Below are 16,433 nucleotides of genomic sequence, written 5' to 3'. Positions count from 1 at the left end.
GTCACTCATCTATAATTCTAATAATCATAAGGTGGACATGATATCTCTCATATAGCTGGTATTGAGTGAACGCCTAGTCTAAGCAGGTCTGTCTTTCAATTGACCAGTGATTAAAAGTAATTACATTATTTTTTAATAAAAATGTATGTCACATTAGGTTTTAAATCCAAAAAGGTTTTTAACATATTTTTAAATAAAATAATAAAATGTTTTATTTTTAGATATTTTTTAGAGATTAAATCAAATGGTTTTATATCTTTAACTTTAACTTAAATTATATATACTTCATTAAAAATGTGTGTTACATTCATAATTATAGCGATGCACCCAATGAAAATTACATTAAAAAAAGTCCATTTAAGTTGTCTCCTCTATATTTCATATTCCAGAAAGCTTTTATGTTTTCATTCTTCATATTCAACTGTTACAGCCTCAGCCAATGCGTTTCGTTCAAGACAGTGAACTTCTTCAGGGCTGCAATACGATACAGTACATAAAATACATATGCAAAAATCACATACAAAACTGCATAATTACACACCTCACACAACCTCATACCATCCGTTAAGCTTAAAGTCTGTACAAAGTACTCATACAAAATTACAATAAGAAATGTTCTAATATTCCTAAATAATATAAGAGAATATCACAAATTGGTGTACGTATTTTAACCATCTCTTTGATAGCTAAAGTTAAGTAAAAAGATTGCGATTGTCACCCTCATTTTGGTTGAATCCAAAAATAAAAGTAAAGATAACTATACTTATCGATAATACATAAAAACATGAATACATATCGTTCCAATGCAAGGACCACAAAAATTCATAATAATTCCACAAAAACCATGGTAAGGTATGCTTTTCTTTCTTTCGCAGAGTGTGTTTCACTAATCGATCATTCAAGGCTGCATATGTTCTACCCAAATCCTCATATTCAGGATTAGGCAAATCCCATCATGGGCACTTAACAAGCAAATTCAAAACACTAAAAGAATACATATTGTCGAAATTATCTTCTAGTTCAAATAAATTATGCACCACAATAGCAATTCTCCAAATTATTTGCCAAGAGAATCTGAATTTCATTAAAAACACAGAGGATAACATTATGCATTATTTCTTTAATGCTCCTCCACGCAGCACTTTAAAGTTATACATTACAAAGAAACTATTCCAGAATATTCCTGGCATAAAATAGAAACAAACACACACACACACACACACACACACACACTTAACAGTTTTCCTCTTTGAAACATGAAAGACATTCTTCCTGCAGGCATAAATGAAGAAAATTAATCCATTGGAAGAACATGAGCATCAGGAGAATGAAAAACCTCATAGCTGAGTGAGGGTAAAGGATCCTCTCTCCATGCCAAACTCCCAGAAGATGAAACACCACAGAGGGAGTGATCTATTGGATATTATCTGAAATTAGAGTGGAATGTTAGTACTCCATCTTATGTCAACTTTGCAAACGCCAAGAACAATTATTTATGAGACAACAAAAGCATGCCTAAAGACATAACAATTACTGTGGCATCCTTTCATTCCGCAAGTTTCTCTGCTTTCCTGTTTTTAGCCTCAAGTACTTATCTAAACAATATTACCATTCCACATTGTTTCTTATTACTTAAATCATTTTTAAAAACAAAAACAAATCCACACCTGGAATGGGAGGGAGGGATTAGCCTCCGTATTTTTTATGAAATTCAGAATCTCTTGGAATATAATTTGCAGAATCGCTATTTCATTACAAGAACGGATGTTAGCATTATGCATGTTGGTGGTCTAGTAAAACCACATCTGACATGTGATCAATCAGCCTACACTAGTGTTTTGCAAAGGTCGCATAATTTGACCAGTCAGCGGCAATAAGAATGTCCTCCAGTCTGCCGCCTTTCCAAAAGGATGGCTAGCCATTGCTCCCCTTACAGAATGAGCATAACATTTTAGAAGGTCAACACCAGCTAACTGCATAGTCCACCTAACTCATCTTGTAATTGTTGCAGAGGTTACCACACTAAAGGGTTTCACAAAAGAAATGAGAAGTTGCTCAGTACCAGCAGGATGATGCTCGCTCATGTTGGAATCATATTCCTTCATACAACTTACCACATACAACTTCTTGCAAGAATCATATTTGGGGAAAATATAAGGTGTCGGACATTGTTTAAATTCTTCTAATAATCTCCACTTCAACTATAGGTGCATCCACGGGATCCAAGTCCCTCTCCAAGCACCAACGTACCCATTATTTCCATATTCCATTGTATCGACTGCGGGTACCTGGAGTCCAGGACTCTTCAAGGAGCTCCTTAGCGATTCCCAAAAGGCCTGACATCTCCCTAGATCTCCTGAAAGCTTCCAGGAAAGAAGGCTCAAAGTCCATGTCAGAACCAGAGGCTGCTCCCTTCCAGCTACATCCCTTAAGATACCTTCCTCTAGGGTATGTCACAAGCCAGCTCCAAGGCCATTGGAATCCATGACTTGGACAGCCAAAAGGGAGCTACTAACACAAGTTAATATTTCTCCTGTTTCACCTTCTCAAAAACTCTCTAATTCACACAGACTTCTGAAGTAGGTTTTGGTCAGCTTCCAGTTGCTGTAATCCCTAATCCCTAAAAACCTAGAGTTCCAGTCGGACAACACATTTGCCTTCCCAGGGAGGTACTCTGCTCCAAGGTTGATCCTGTGCTCTAGATAGAACATCCAAAGTCTCTTTGGCAGATCCAATTGCTCTAAGGATTTTGTACCCCCTAAACTATTTATGTATGACACTACAGACACATTGTTCATCTCCAGCAGAAATGCTCTGCCCTGCAGACAATGTTTGAAGCTCATTAGAGCCTTAGAGACCTGAGGTCAGCTCCAGCTAATTTATATATTGGGACTTCTCTATGTGAAACCACAGTCCCCCGTTGTCCTGGGCACCCAGACGAGCACGCCAGTCATGAAAGCTTGCATCCGACTCTGAAATACATTTCGGAGAGCATTCAAAGATGGCCCAGCCATTCCAGGCATCCAGGTTCTCCAGCCATCAAATCAACTCCAATCTAGACTCCTGATCAGGTATACCCTGTCCCAATACCATAAACCTTCTCAAAGTCATTTTGCTTTTACACTCTGTAAAGTGCAATAGCGTTAAGGTTATAGAAAAATAGCTTGAATGGAAGAGAAGAGGAGGCCCAGAAGCCTTGCAAGTTCTATCAGAGTTAAGGACTCTTGTCTCAGTACAAACCTTATCTCTTTAAGAATCTTGATAATCTTCTTCAAGGGTAAAATCAAAACTGCTTTTACTGTGTCTGTAGTGAAGCCCAAGAACTCTAGGGACCTGGAGGGGATACGAATAGACTTTTTAATATGAAACCCAAAGTTTCCCGAAGAGTTATAACCATGTTCAAATCGTTTAGTATCTGCGTTTGTCATTGGGACATTATGAGGATATCATTCAAGCAGATGATCATACGTTCTTCCCTTCCCCTGAGGAATAGGCTACTGCTCTCATTATGTTGATGAAACAAAAAGGTGCAGAAGAAAGTCCGAAGGGAAGTGCCTGGAACTGATAGAGATGGCCTTGCCAGGTGAACTGGAGGTAACACTGGCACTCTCTGATCATAGGAATGGTGAAGTAGGCAACCTTCAGATCCAGCTTCACCAGCCCGCCCTTTTCTATTAACATATCCCTCCAAAGATTTGTTCCCTCCAACTTTAAGCGTCTGTATACAAGTTATCTGTTCAGATACCTATAATTTATTACAGGTCTCCAACCCTTGTCCTATTTTTCCACATTTTTCCATTTGCATCAAGGACTTCACCTCTTCTTCTACCCCCTTTTGCTGGTCTATACAGTCAAATTTTCTTATGGCAAATGACCAAAGGGGTGAATCTAGGAACTCCTTCCTGAAGCCCTGAATGGTTTACAGAACCCATGGATCCTGTGTATTTGTTTCCCAAGCCTGAGAAGAAAATCGGAGATGGCCACCCACTTTTTTTCATAGAAAAAGAAATATGAGAAATGATAATACTCACTCAGAAAATTGGTTGAGCCTTGTGCATGTGATCTGTAACCTCTTGCTCGATAAGCTTGTCCTTGTTGTGGATAGAAGGATCCTGACACACCTGGATGATAGCCCCTACCAAAGCCTCTTGGTCTGGAGTGTGCCCTCTGGGAGGATCTACCTGAAGAAAGGCCCCTTCTTCCAGCCCGGAAACAAAATACAATGGCTGAAAACTCTCCAGACACTGGTTTGGGCCTTGTCTAGGGTTGGTAAATGTAGCACCTACTTCCCAAGAGTTTAAAAAATATCCTACCCAAAGATTAGGTTCTGGGGGTTCTCTGAAGGCTCCCTCTCAGCAAGGCCTATCAGCTTCAGGTTTATTTTCGTTAATATGACCCTATGCCGTTAGGCGTTGAGCCAAGCATTGGCTTTCAAAGAAAGACCACTGCCATCTAGCTCCAAACCCTGAGTAGCTTAATGTCCACCGAGGTCTCATTGACATGGACCTCCTCTGTCAGGTCAATTTTTCTTGCAAGGGGGCCTAAGATGTTAAGGAGATGGTCCTAGCAGGCTTTAAGGAACCTGTCGAGCCCTTTCCTAGGGTCCCTGCCAAGTTTAAATAGAAAAGTATTGAGCTCTAGATCCAGGTTGTGGGTCAAACAAACCTTCTCCTAGATCACAGGCCTTAAGCATTCTGCTCTCAAAATATTCTGGGCTTCTTTTTCTAGGGGATTTCTAACCCACCGCCAGATGAACCTCCCCACAAGGTCCTTGGGTGTCTGATATTATGAGGGGAGAACATTTCCTGACACACGGGATCCTTGACTATCCCCTTGGAGATAGACGTGAACCCCTCCTCTGTAAGTAGGCCATCCACGTCCAAGTCGCCCTGATCCAGATGAAAAATATACTCATCCAAGAGCTCTTCATTCTGAGGCTCTAGTTCTTCCATGACATACTCCTGCATGTCGCTTCGTGCACCTAATATAGATGTGTAGCTCTGGACACATTTCAAGTCTGTCCAATACCTTTGAGGTGCTTAAACCTCCTGATTTCATTTGGAGTGCAGTGTTCATCCTCAAAGGTAGACCGATGACCCTTAAATTTGCATCTCAGGGTAAGGTGCAGTACCCTCATGCTGGGCACAGAGTTGAACATCTCTCCTCAAGATATATTAGACTTCATCTGGGTCTTCAGACCTAACTCTCATGATGAGCATTGCACTCTGTATGAGGCTTGAACACCTACGCTAATCATGTTAATAAATTAAGTTTGGATCTACAACCACCATTATGATGGATGTGTTACCCCATCTAAAGCTATACTATCCACTCTTATAATGCATAGGACACTACATCCTTTGCTACTATGCCCTGCCCTCCTGATATGTTTATCCAACATGATTTGAAAGTGGAACAACCCACCACCATAAAGTGCAAGAGATTCCACCTTAGGGTATAACACTCACCCTTGTGATGTAAGAGACTTCAGCCAACTCTTTCTGAGGTTACATGTCTGGATAAACATGATTCCTTTTTTAAATTACAACACCAGTCATAATGATGTACATTAGAATCTACCTGAAGCTACAACTACCAGCCCCACTAGTCTATCGGAAGCTACATCTGAAGATACAAGGACTAGCCCTTATAATTTGCACAAGTCTGCACCTGAAGCTGCAACATGAACACTGGTGGTTTACTAGCTGCTGGATGTATGACGTTACAACGCATGCTTTTACCACGCATGCTGTTACAACGCAAGTATTACAACGCAAACCTTTACAACGCATTACACTTGGGGGTGCTGGATAGTGAATAGTTTAATTTACTATTCCAACTCCAGTCCCCGTGGACACGAGGGAAGGTGTTGGATAGTAAATTAAAACTATTCCCTATCCTAGAGCGCCCCCCAGTGTAATGCGTTGTAAAGGTTTTCGTTGTAATACTTGCGTTGTAACATCACTGCGTGGTAAAAGTTTCATTGTAAAGGATGTTTCCCCTAGCTGCTATTCAATAAAATGCTGTCTTGCTTCTCTTACGTACCTGCAATCACATGGGGCCATCAAACACACATAAAATAAGAATATCTGTTGTTCCTAGTTGGTTGTCAGTGGAAAAATCACCTCACCTCACCAGGCTCCTTGATCTCTGGATTGATGTAGATGAGTCTTAACAGCATAGGCCATGGTAGGTGGTCAATTGTAAGTCTAGTTACAGTACAACCTAGTTGCAATAAAGACATCAATGTCCAAAAAGACTTGGTTGCCACTCAGCATATTAATTATAAGTCATGAACATAAATCAAAATTAACAGCATAAATCGTTAATTAAATTAATAACTTGCAAAACAATATACAATTCACATATAAATAATTGTATACAGCAATAAAGCACACTGTTTACTGTTAGTGATGACTAGGCACTTGCATATTTGGCTTTCAATACTGGGACATTGAAATCTAGCCTTTGGGTACATTTGATCTGACCCCTGAACTTAATGTATAATTGGATAATCAAATTGTCATATTTAACATTTAAAAAATTATGATTTAATATGCCCCATGAAATGCACCAGTCGCATAAAAAATAAATGTTTCAAGTGGATGGCAGTATATTTAGATCACCAGCATGTGTGATTGTAATTGGGATGCTATGAATAAAGGCCATGGCATAAAGGAAAAAAGTCTGCTAGCAAATGACATCATTCTTTGCAAGTAAAACATGGAAAATGCGAGAGATCATCCACAGAATGTTAAAATATTAATTGTAAATGTAATTCAGTGATTAACATGGATTTTTGTGAAATATATTTCAGATGGAATTTTATAAAAATTGATCAATCCTTTTTGAGAGCCTGACCTTGAATTCATTAATTTCTGTCTGGATCTTAATTCAACTCTGGTGGGCTCTCTCCCCTCTCCAGTGGTGGTAATTATCCTCGTCATGACCTGTTGATAACTCTTGCTGAGAGGACAACAGGCCTCAGTCTGTAGTAAGACAGGTTAGCAGGACTAATTAATCACCACAGATCTTGGAATGTAGCAGTGGGGAGTGGACAGTAACCACAGCTACCATGACAAAGATCTCGCTGGATCTTTACAGAGTGTCACCTTTATATTAAATAGTGCCATGGAATCAAGAACATTTTAAGAAATGTAGCCAGCGAGGTTGGTCCACAGTTTTATCCTGCTTCAGAGAGGATTCTGAGAAGGTCCTTTCCAGAACACAAAGCACTGGTCACTACTTAAATGCAGATGACTGCATACACATTTTATAGTGCTGTTTCATTGGGTATATTGTTTATTCCCTCCAGAGAAGACTGAGAAATAAAAAAATAAAAAAACAGCAGAAAAATAAGTGAAAGGTGGTGAACAGTAGACACCCTACTGTTACTGTTATTCTTACAGAAATGCATTCAGTTACTTGAATTTCCAACAGTAGGTGTGTGCAATCAGGGGACTATTCAGGAAGGGTTTACCATGATGCAAGTTCTAATGACCACATACAAATATTGCAAAAGTTCTGCTTGCAGTGTTCAGAAATATAACAAGCATTAAAAAACTAAGCTTAGTAAACATGATGGGGCACTGCCTGGCCTAAGTCTAGGAATGTACTTTACATAAGGAGGCAAGTACACAACTTCCCCGGAGGCAATTGGGCTCAAAGAATAGGTGCAATTGTGAAATTAAATTTTGCAAAAGCTATGAAAAATTGCACAAAGGCCATTCGACAGAAAAATTGTGTTTGTCTGTTTAAATGAATTTATCAATCATTAACAGAAAGTCCAAAGTAATCAACAATAACTATTAGACCAAACACATAAGCAAAAAAGCAATTGGTTGACTTGCAGGTTCACCAGCTCGAGAATTATTCTTACAGTACTTCTCAGGGTCATTAAGGCTCACTTTGCTTTATTCCACGCTCCAGACATTGCAATCTCATCACAAATCACAAGCTTCATCACACTTCATGTTAGAAACATGGCTCTCCCCACTTCGTCGCAGAGCCTCAGCCTACTCATTCCCACGGGCCACAGTATCCAGTATTCACCCGCTCACAAGAGAAGGTTGGAGGCCTTGTCCTGATCCAGAAGTTCTCCTTCTCCTGCACTTTAAGCACTCAACTCCTTGGAGTCCCTTCACATGTCATTCACCATTTTCTGAAATGGCATCTTGCACAGTGCAAGCGGTCGTTTTCTGCCGCTGGAGTAGATTTGTACTCGAGCGGCAGCTTTCTCAACGCGGACTGGTAGTTTCTTATTGTGAGTGATCGCGAGCATACGGACCACTCGCAATGACAAACCTGACCTCCCCGCGTTGAGAATCTCGCCAGGAGGTTTATTTTCCACGCTTGCAATTGGCAACTTGATGCTGATCGCGAACAATGAAAAAGTCTCGCCAGGATGTTGATTTTGCTCGCTCACGGTCGCCAACTTGACGTTGAGGACTGCAAGCAAGCAAAAATGCCCGCTAGCTATGCGTTTTTGCACTTTGCTACGTGTAATTCACGTAGTGCGTAGCAGCGCAAACTACGCACGCTCTGCGAATGTAGCGTAGTACTATGCCCAGGGTAACACAAGTCCCTCCGACAACTCATTACATCAGCAAACGTCAAGTAGTGTGTTAACACCATGAATGTAGCTTTCACAAGAACTAGAAAGCTCTATAAGAAAATCAAGCACTGCATTGACCCTCCTATCCTACACTGCACAAAAATATGTGAGGCCATCAACCTCTTCTTTGGTGAAAAATATACAGATGTGAAAGCACACAAACAACACCAAGCAAGCTTCTCCTATTGGACCCACTTCTTCTGACAACATTCCACACTGGTCATCCTTTAGAGCACTCTCTCTTGCAAATCTCATGGACATAATCAACTCTATCAAAGCCAGCTCTTACAAAGATGTCTTACCCTCATCCTTCATTATAGTTTACTGAAGAGAAGCGTGCTCACCATTATCAATAACTCCCTCAATCAAGGTCTCTTACCAGATGCTCTTACAAAAGGCTAGATCCTCCCACCCTTGAGGGAATCAACACTAGACTTGGCTGATCCCACCACCTACCAGCCCATCACTCACCTATCCTTAATCAGCAAGATCACTGAAAAAAAAGTCTACACTCAACTTAAAGTTAATAACTGTGCCAAACAACCTCTACGGGACTTCCAATCTGTCTTCAGATCATGCTGTAGCATGGAGGCAGCTACCTTACACATTCCAGATGAGGCACTAATGACCACAGATGATGATTACCCCTACCTCCTCATATAGAGGCACCTTCCACCATAGACCATCTCACCCTCACCCACACATCGAAGCCTAAATGGGATTATCTGGCATTGTCCTTTTCTAGTTCCTCTTCTACCTCTCCATCCAATTCCCATTCATTCACAGGTCGTCCCAGAAAATTGCTATCCCCTGCGGCTGAGACTCCCAAGGTTCCATACTGTCCCAAGTAATCTTCAAATTTTTGTTGAAGCAGCTTAAAATTAGTAACTGAAGCAAAAGTCACTAATTTGCCAACAATACTTGAAAGTCTCTTCCAATCCAGACTTCAGCCACTGTCCGTACCTCTACCACACCTGGAGGTCAAGCATCTATTGAAAGCTCAGTACCACCAAAACACACTTCCTGTTATTTTTCCAAGAGTATCAGGGATCGTGAGGTGCAAACCTGGCTCAATTACATCAATCTTGTCCTCTTTAAACCCAAACTTTCAATTAGTATCAACTCACTTGGATTCACCTTAGACACCAACCTCACCTGACAGAACAAACCACCCAGGAAACAAAGTCAGTATGTTGCAAGCTCTTCCTGCTAAAGAAAGTGAAATTGTCTTACTGAGAAAGCAACTTCAGTGCTGCTATTCAAGGCCTTCTACTCTTGCATCTGAATGATGGCAATGCCCAGTTCCTTGGCTTCCTGGACTCCACATTGCCCCCTCGAAAGGCATCTCTAACCTGGGGCCTGAAGCAACATAGTCATATCACCAAATTCTGATAGTACTCCACTGCCTCTTCTTGTTGGCCTGCACCATTTTCAAAACTAGCTGCATAACTTACAAGGCCATCATGACAAGCATCCAGGCCAAGCTTGCCATCTCCAGTGGCTCTCAGTGCACCCGCAGCCGGTATACCTTTAGACTGGACCCAAAGAAGTGTGAAAAAGAAAAAAGAAAGGTAAAAGGCCTTCTTCATCTATGCACCCAGTATCTGGGACCACATACATGTATTCATCAAGACTGTTCCATCTCTGTGCCACGTTAGGTAAGAGTTCACGACTCACCTCTTTAAACATAACTACATCACAATGCAGTAACACTACATTCTGCTCCAAAACCCCAGCTACCTCTCCAGCGGATGTATGTCGTTTCAACGCATGCTTTTACCACGCATGCCTTTACAACGCGGGGATTACAACGCAAGTCGTTACAACGACTTACGTTGGGGGGCGCTGGATAGTGGAATAGTTTAATTTTCTATTCCAACTCCAGTCCCCGTGGATAGTAGGGAAGGTGTTGGATAGAAAATTAAACTATTTCTTATCCAACAGCGCCCTCCAGCGAAAGTCGTTGTAACGACTTTCGTTGTAATTCCTGCGTTGTAATGGTAGTGCGGGGTAAAAGTTTCATTGTAAATGATGTTCCCCTCTCCAGTCACTCAACGTATGTTTGACTTTGACCCTGTACAACACTCTGCTGCCTTTTGGTTAGCTATGCAAATACCATATAAATACATACATGCACACATACATACATACACACATGCACACATACACACATTAGTACATACACACACATACATACATATATAAATACATGCTTAAACATACATACATGCATACATACACAGATACACACATTAGTACATACATGCATACATACACACATTTATAAATACATGCTCAAACATATATACACACATACATGTAGTGTTGTGCTAGGTCATAGATGACTCCAACACTTTATTTATGCACAGGAACTTTATTCTGTCACAATCTGTGTCTTCTTGTCCCTACCCTGCACTGCCCCTTCGCGCTCTCCTGCCTGCTCCTCCTCCTCCACCCTTGGCTCTCCTCCCACCTTCTATCTTCATGTGCTGGTCCTAGCGCCCAGCACATATCGGGAAATTACATCTTCCCCCTTCTTAAACAAATTTAGCTGTATCAGATGTGTCCGAGAATACTAGAATTAATGATAATACAAACACCATAGTTACAGTTCTTCAATCAGGAGTGCTGGTTTTCGAGGAGTTCGTTGCGGCCGGAGATGGGCCACTGGAGACGCCTGTTCCCTTTCCTCAGGAGCTGTGGAGAGTCGATGACCCCTTGCTGGCTCGGGCGCATTTCCTTTTTCCACGCTGTGGGGTACAGTCAACGCTTCTCGGACATTGGGCGTGCATTTCTGAAAATGCGACACATTTCTTGTAACTCTCTTGTTCTCCGGCTCGGCTGTAATCATGGTCCCTTTTTATTTTTGTCACCAGCAGCGGGCATGCATGATATCGATGGTCAGCTTTTCTTTGTTGTTCTTGTCGCACCAACACCCGGTCTCCATCCTGAATGGAAGGCTGTACAGCTTTTCTCTGCCGGTCTGCATATTCCTTCATCTTCTCCTTTTTCCTTTTGTCTGTGGCTGTTAATTCTTCGTGCTCAGAGTCTTGAGACAGATCACTAGCTGCGTCTTCCCAGATTGGTATTCTGGTGCGTACAGTGCGACCCAACATTAAAGTTGCCAGACATTTGTCTGTAGTATTATGCGCTGTGGTTCAATAGGCGCGTAATACTTCATTTAGGGCCACTTGCACATCACATTGTGAAAGCTCAGCCTGCTGGATGTTTTTCTTTAAAGTGGCCATAAACCTTTCCACCATTCCATTGGCCTGGGGTCACACAGGAGTGATCTTCCCATGTCTAAAACTGAAGTGTTTGGCAAATTCAGCGAAATCTTGTCCATTAAATGGGGGCCCATTGTCTGTTTTCACTACCTTCGGTATGCCCCATGCTGCAAACACCTCATCAAGTATCGGTATAACGATGGCAGCTTTGGTTGACGTTGTGAGGTGCGCAATTGGGAAACAAGAGTATTCATCCATTATGACTAGGACATACTTTCTGGATTGTAGCAGTCCAAAGAAGTCCACTGCGACATGTTGCCAGACGCCATCTGGCAGGTCAGACATTTGAAGTGGAGCAGGTGGATCTTCTCGACTTACTAGCTGACACTGTGGACAGTCTCTCAGTGTCCGTTCCACCATCATCGGGACATTACAATACACACATTAGTATACACACACATCCATCCATCCATACATATATACATACATTTATAAATACATGCTTAAGCATACATGCATACGTACATACATACATACATACATACATACATACATATATACATGCAATTTATACTTGTGCATAGAGCCCAGAGGGTTTTTCCATCGGGGCTACAGAGTGTTGGGACACATTCGCTGCCTTCCCTTCTAGGGTGCACCAACAGGTTGATCCTGAAGAATACCAATTTGCAGTTTCAGTCACCCTCAGAACTAGGGGCCTCACATACTGTCACTAAAAGGAAAAAAAACAGGGCAAATCTGATGGATAAAAAATGAAAGGGATAGCACAACTGCACAGGATGGTGAGGACTTCTTTCCTTACACCCAGCCCAGGATGCTTAAATGTATAGGTATCACTATCAAAGCTGGTGTACACATGTATGTTGATCATCACAAGGAACAAAACATGAAAGGGAGAAGGAAAGTTCAGCTGTAAACCAACATATAATTATAGCAAGCAAGTCCAAATGAATGTTAACCTCAACCCTGTGAGGCTGTGCATCAGATCTGGCGTCTCGCCCAAGGCTTAGACCCTTTGCAGCAGATGTGGTGTCATGAGAGATAAGAAACCCTTTTCTCAAACGCTACAATATGTCTGAAACATATAACGAGAATAACATCAAAACCTTCAGAAAGCCTGCTTTGTTACTTTGAGACTTCTGCACGTTTTTTCTTTGAATCAAAAAGCTCTTAACATTACATTCATTGTGCTCTGCAATTTCCCTCATGTTAAAAGTAGCATTTATAAAGATTACAGTGCCGTTTTTAGTGGGGCTTATTTTCTATGCACACAAGATTGAGAAAATCCTTTCATCAATCTGTTGCATATTTTTGCAGCATGTGTAATTATAAATGTGATTGTAGTTTGTACATAAAAGGTTGCAAATCTATTTGTATGCAGGAAGGGATGTAAAGATCTACAGAGGCTGATCCTGACAAACACTAAACAGAAGAAAAAGTATGGAACATACAGAAGCCATTCAAAGTAGCTTTTTAGGTCTCGCAGGAAACAGTTTTGCCTGCTAGAGCTCATATAATCATAAACAAGCATTTGCGATGCAACGGTCTGGGCTTTAGTTAAGCTTAAGCAACTCTGTTTGTAATTAGGTGGCTTTTTAGTTTTGCTTTTATTAGTGTTTTTTAAAGTCCCATGTACATAACATGCATATGTGTGCATCTATGTATATGTAAGTATGCATTAAATTGGTATTGATATAGATATGCAGATGTTTATATGTTTATATATGTATGTATATATACATATTCACTGAAAAAACCATAGGTTTCACACCAGTTATAGTTAGCTGAACATTTTACTCATACAAAACCCTTGAAATTCCCACGTTATAGTTAGTTGGACTCACTATAACTCGCGCGCCCCCAATCCACTGCTGATGATGTCACATATTACATTATTCATGACATGGTCAGTGACATCACTGATGACATCACTGATGACATCTCAAATGACATCACTGATGACATCACTGATGACATCTCAAATGACATCACTGATGACATCACTGATGACATCATCCATGTGATAATACGATACACCTCCTCACACTCTAATCTAACCTTTGATACACCCACTGTTAAATACAAACTACCATTCCTGAAATAATTGACACACCAATGTTCAGCTAACTGTAACTGGTGTGAAACATATGGTTTTTTCAGTGAATTTCAAAGGTTTTTTAAATGCTAATTCCTAACTATAACGAGTGTGAAACCTATGGTTTTTTCAGTGAATTTCAAAGGTTTTTTAAATGCTAATTCCTAACTATAACGTTTGGGAAACCTATGGTTTTTTCAGTGAATTTCAAAGGTTTATTAAAAGCTAATTCCCAACTATAACGTTTGTGAAACCTATGGTTTTTTCAGTGAATTTCATATTTTTTTTAAAAGCTAATTCCTTTGTATATCGACTTTGTAACCTACGTTTCTTTTTTTTTCATTAGCTGTTTTTTACAAATAATAATTATATTTAAAAAATATATATATATTTGTTCAATGTATATATATATTTTTTTAATCATTTTTTCCTGGTGCGCTCAGGGTGCGCGCACCGGTAAGCTTACCCGTATCATTTTGACTTGGAGCGCTCAGGTTGCGCGCACCGGTAAGCTCTCCCGAGAGCGCAGCGAGAGTGCTATTTCTGCGTCCGTAAAAAAAAATATGTATGAAAACTAAATAATAATGCAAGACATTCTGTACCATACTTATAAAGCAGTATTTTTGATTTTCCGAATGAAAATGATTTTGCATTTCCGTAAAGCTACCAAAACGTCACTCAGGCGCGCCGCGTAGGCGCCCCCGGAAGCGGCTACGGTCGCGCCGCGTGAGCGCCCCCGGAAGCGCTCCGGTGCGCGTTGCGTAAGCTCGTCAAGTCATGTGACCTTAAAATAACAATTTTCATTGGTTGCTAAAAGATTTTTTTTCCAAATAATGAAAACTCCACCCTTTTCCTTCACTTCTTCTTTCACTTTGGTGAGAGCAAGACCTCTTTTTTTCTCTGCTTATAATCTGTGGATACAATGGCTGCCAGACCATCCAGCAGCAGTGAGGAGTCAGATGGATTTATAGATGAAGACCCTCCTCAGCCGAAGGTCAAAGAACATTTCATATGGACATTTTTTGATATTCCTGAGGGACGTAAGAAAGTAAATGCTCCAATGGTGGAGTGTAAGATCTGCCATACTGTACTTTCCCGAGGAGACCCCACAAGGAAGTACAGTTTTGGTAATTCTACCATGATTCGCCACGTGCAGAGAAGGCATCCCCAGAACTATGCCCGGGAGAGTGTCAGGGCTCTGGCACGAGAGGCTCCAAGAGATGGTGCCTCTACTTCAACTGGAGGAGCAACTGCATCGGTGAGGGGGCGACCAGAGCAGCTGATCCGAAACATTCAGCCTATTTTTAATGAGGCCTCCATCAAATGCAAGCATTGTGATGCCTTACTTTGTTACGGGGAACAAAGTATTTTGATCATTGCTCGGGCATTAGAGAACCACCGCTGCCGTCCCCAGCCCTAATTTTGTTTTTTGTTTTTGCTCCAGTTGAGCAGTTTGCCTTTCCCTGTTTTTGTTTTTGTTGAGAAAAAAAAAATGAAGAAAAAAAAGTTATTTTCAGAACTACCTCCAATTCTCAAAAAAGAGCTGTATTCTATAAAAAATAAAAAAGAGTAACTGAAGTGGAGTCCAGTGAGAGAGGAGAGGAAAATGAGTGACAAAGCAAAGAAAGGGACAAGAGGGGAAGGGAAGTGAAGTAGGGGGACTGAAAGAAGGTGACTGTGGGGAAGGTAAGTGAGGAGAAGGAGAGTCAACATGGGGAAGGAGGATAAGTGAAGAAAATGTGACGCACCAGTGGTGTAAAAAATGCACCTTGTTGAGTCATATTTACAAAGTGACGCATCTAGGTAGATGCGTCACTTTGTAAACCCCTGTTCCACATTATACCTGCACCAGGTGTAATGTATGCAAAGGGGGCGTATTCATGCAAGGAAGGGTCGTAGAAGTGACGCAGTGAAATTTATGAGATTTCACTGCGTCACTTTTAGGACGCCTTTGCGTCAAAATCTTGCGCCTGCCTCACAGCAGGCGTAAGACTGACGCAGGCCCTTTCATTTGGGGCTGGCCTAATGTGAAAAGATGCATTGCTGGAGTTGCGTCACTTTTGTGACACACTCCAGCAATTCATCACTTTTGCGCTTACAGATACGTCAGAAATACTGACGTATCTTTAACTCCTTGCGACATAATGCGTCATATATTCAATATGACGCATCAGGAATGTCGCAAGGAGAGAAAGTGAAAGAAAAAGTGAGAGTAGAAGACTGAGGGCCTCATTTATGAGACCATGCATCACTTTTACGCCGCCGGTGCGTCACTTTTTGTGACGCACCAGTGGTGTAAAAAATGCACCTTGTTGAGTCATATTTACAAAGTGACGCATCTACCTAGATGCGTCACTTTGTAAATATGACTCAACAGGCGTAAGACTGACGCAGGCCCTTTCACATGGGGCTGGCTCCATGTGAAAGGATACATTGCTGGAGTTGCGTCATTTTTATGACACACTCCAGCAATGCATCA

This window comes from Lissotriton helveticus, chromosome 10 (genome assembly GCF_964261635.1).
Source record: "Lissotriton helveticus chromosome 10, aLisHel1.1, whole genome shotgun sequence".
Taxonomy (NCBI): domain Eukaryota; kingdom Metazoa; phylum Chordata; class Amphibia; order Caudata; family Salamandridae; genus Lissotriton; species Lissotriton helveticus.
The sequence above is the reverse complement of the archived record's forward strand: the minus strand, read 5'-3'. Positions refer to the sequence as shown.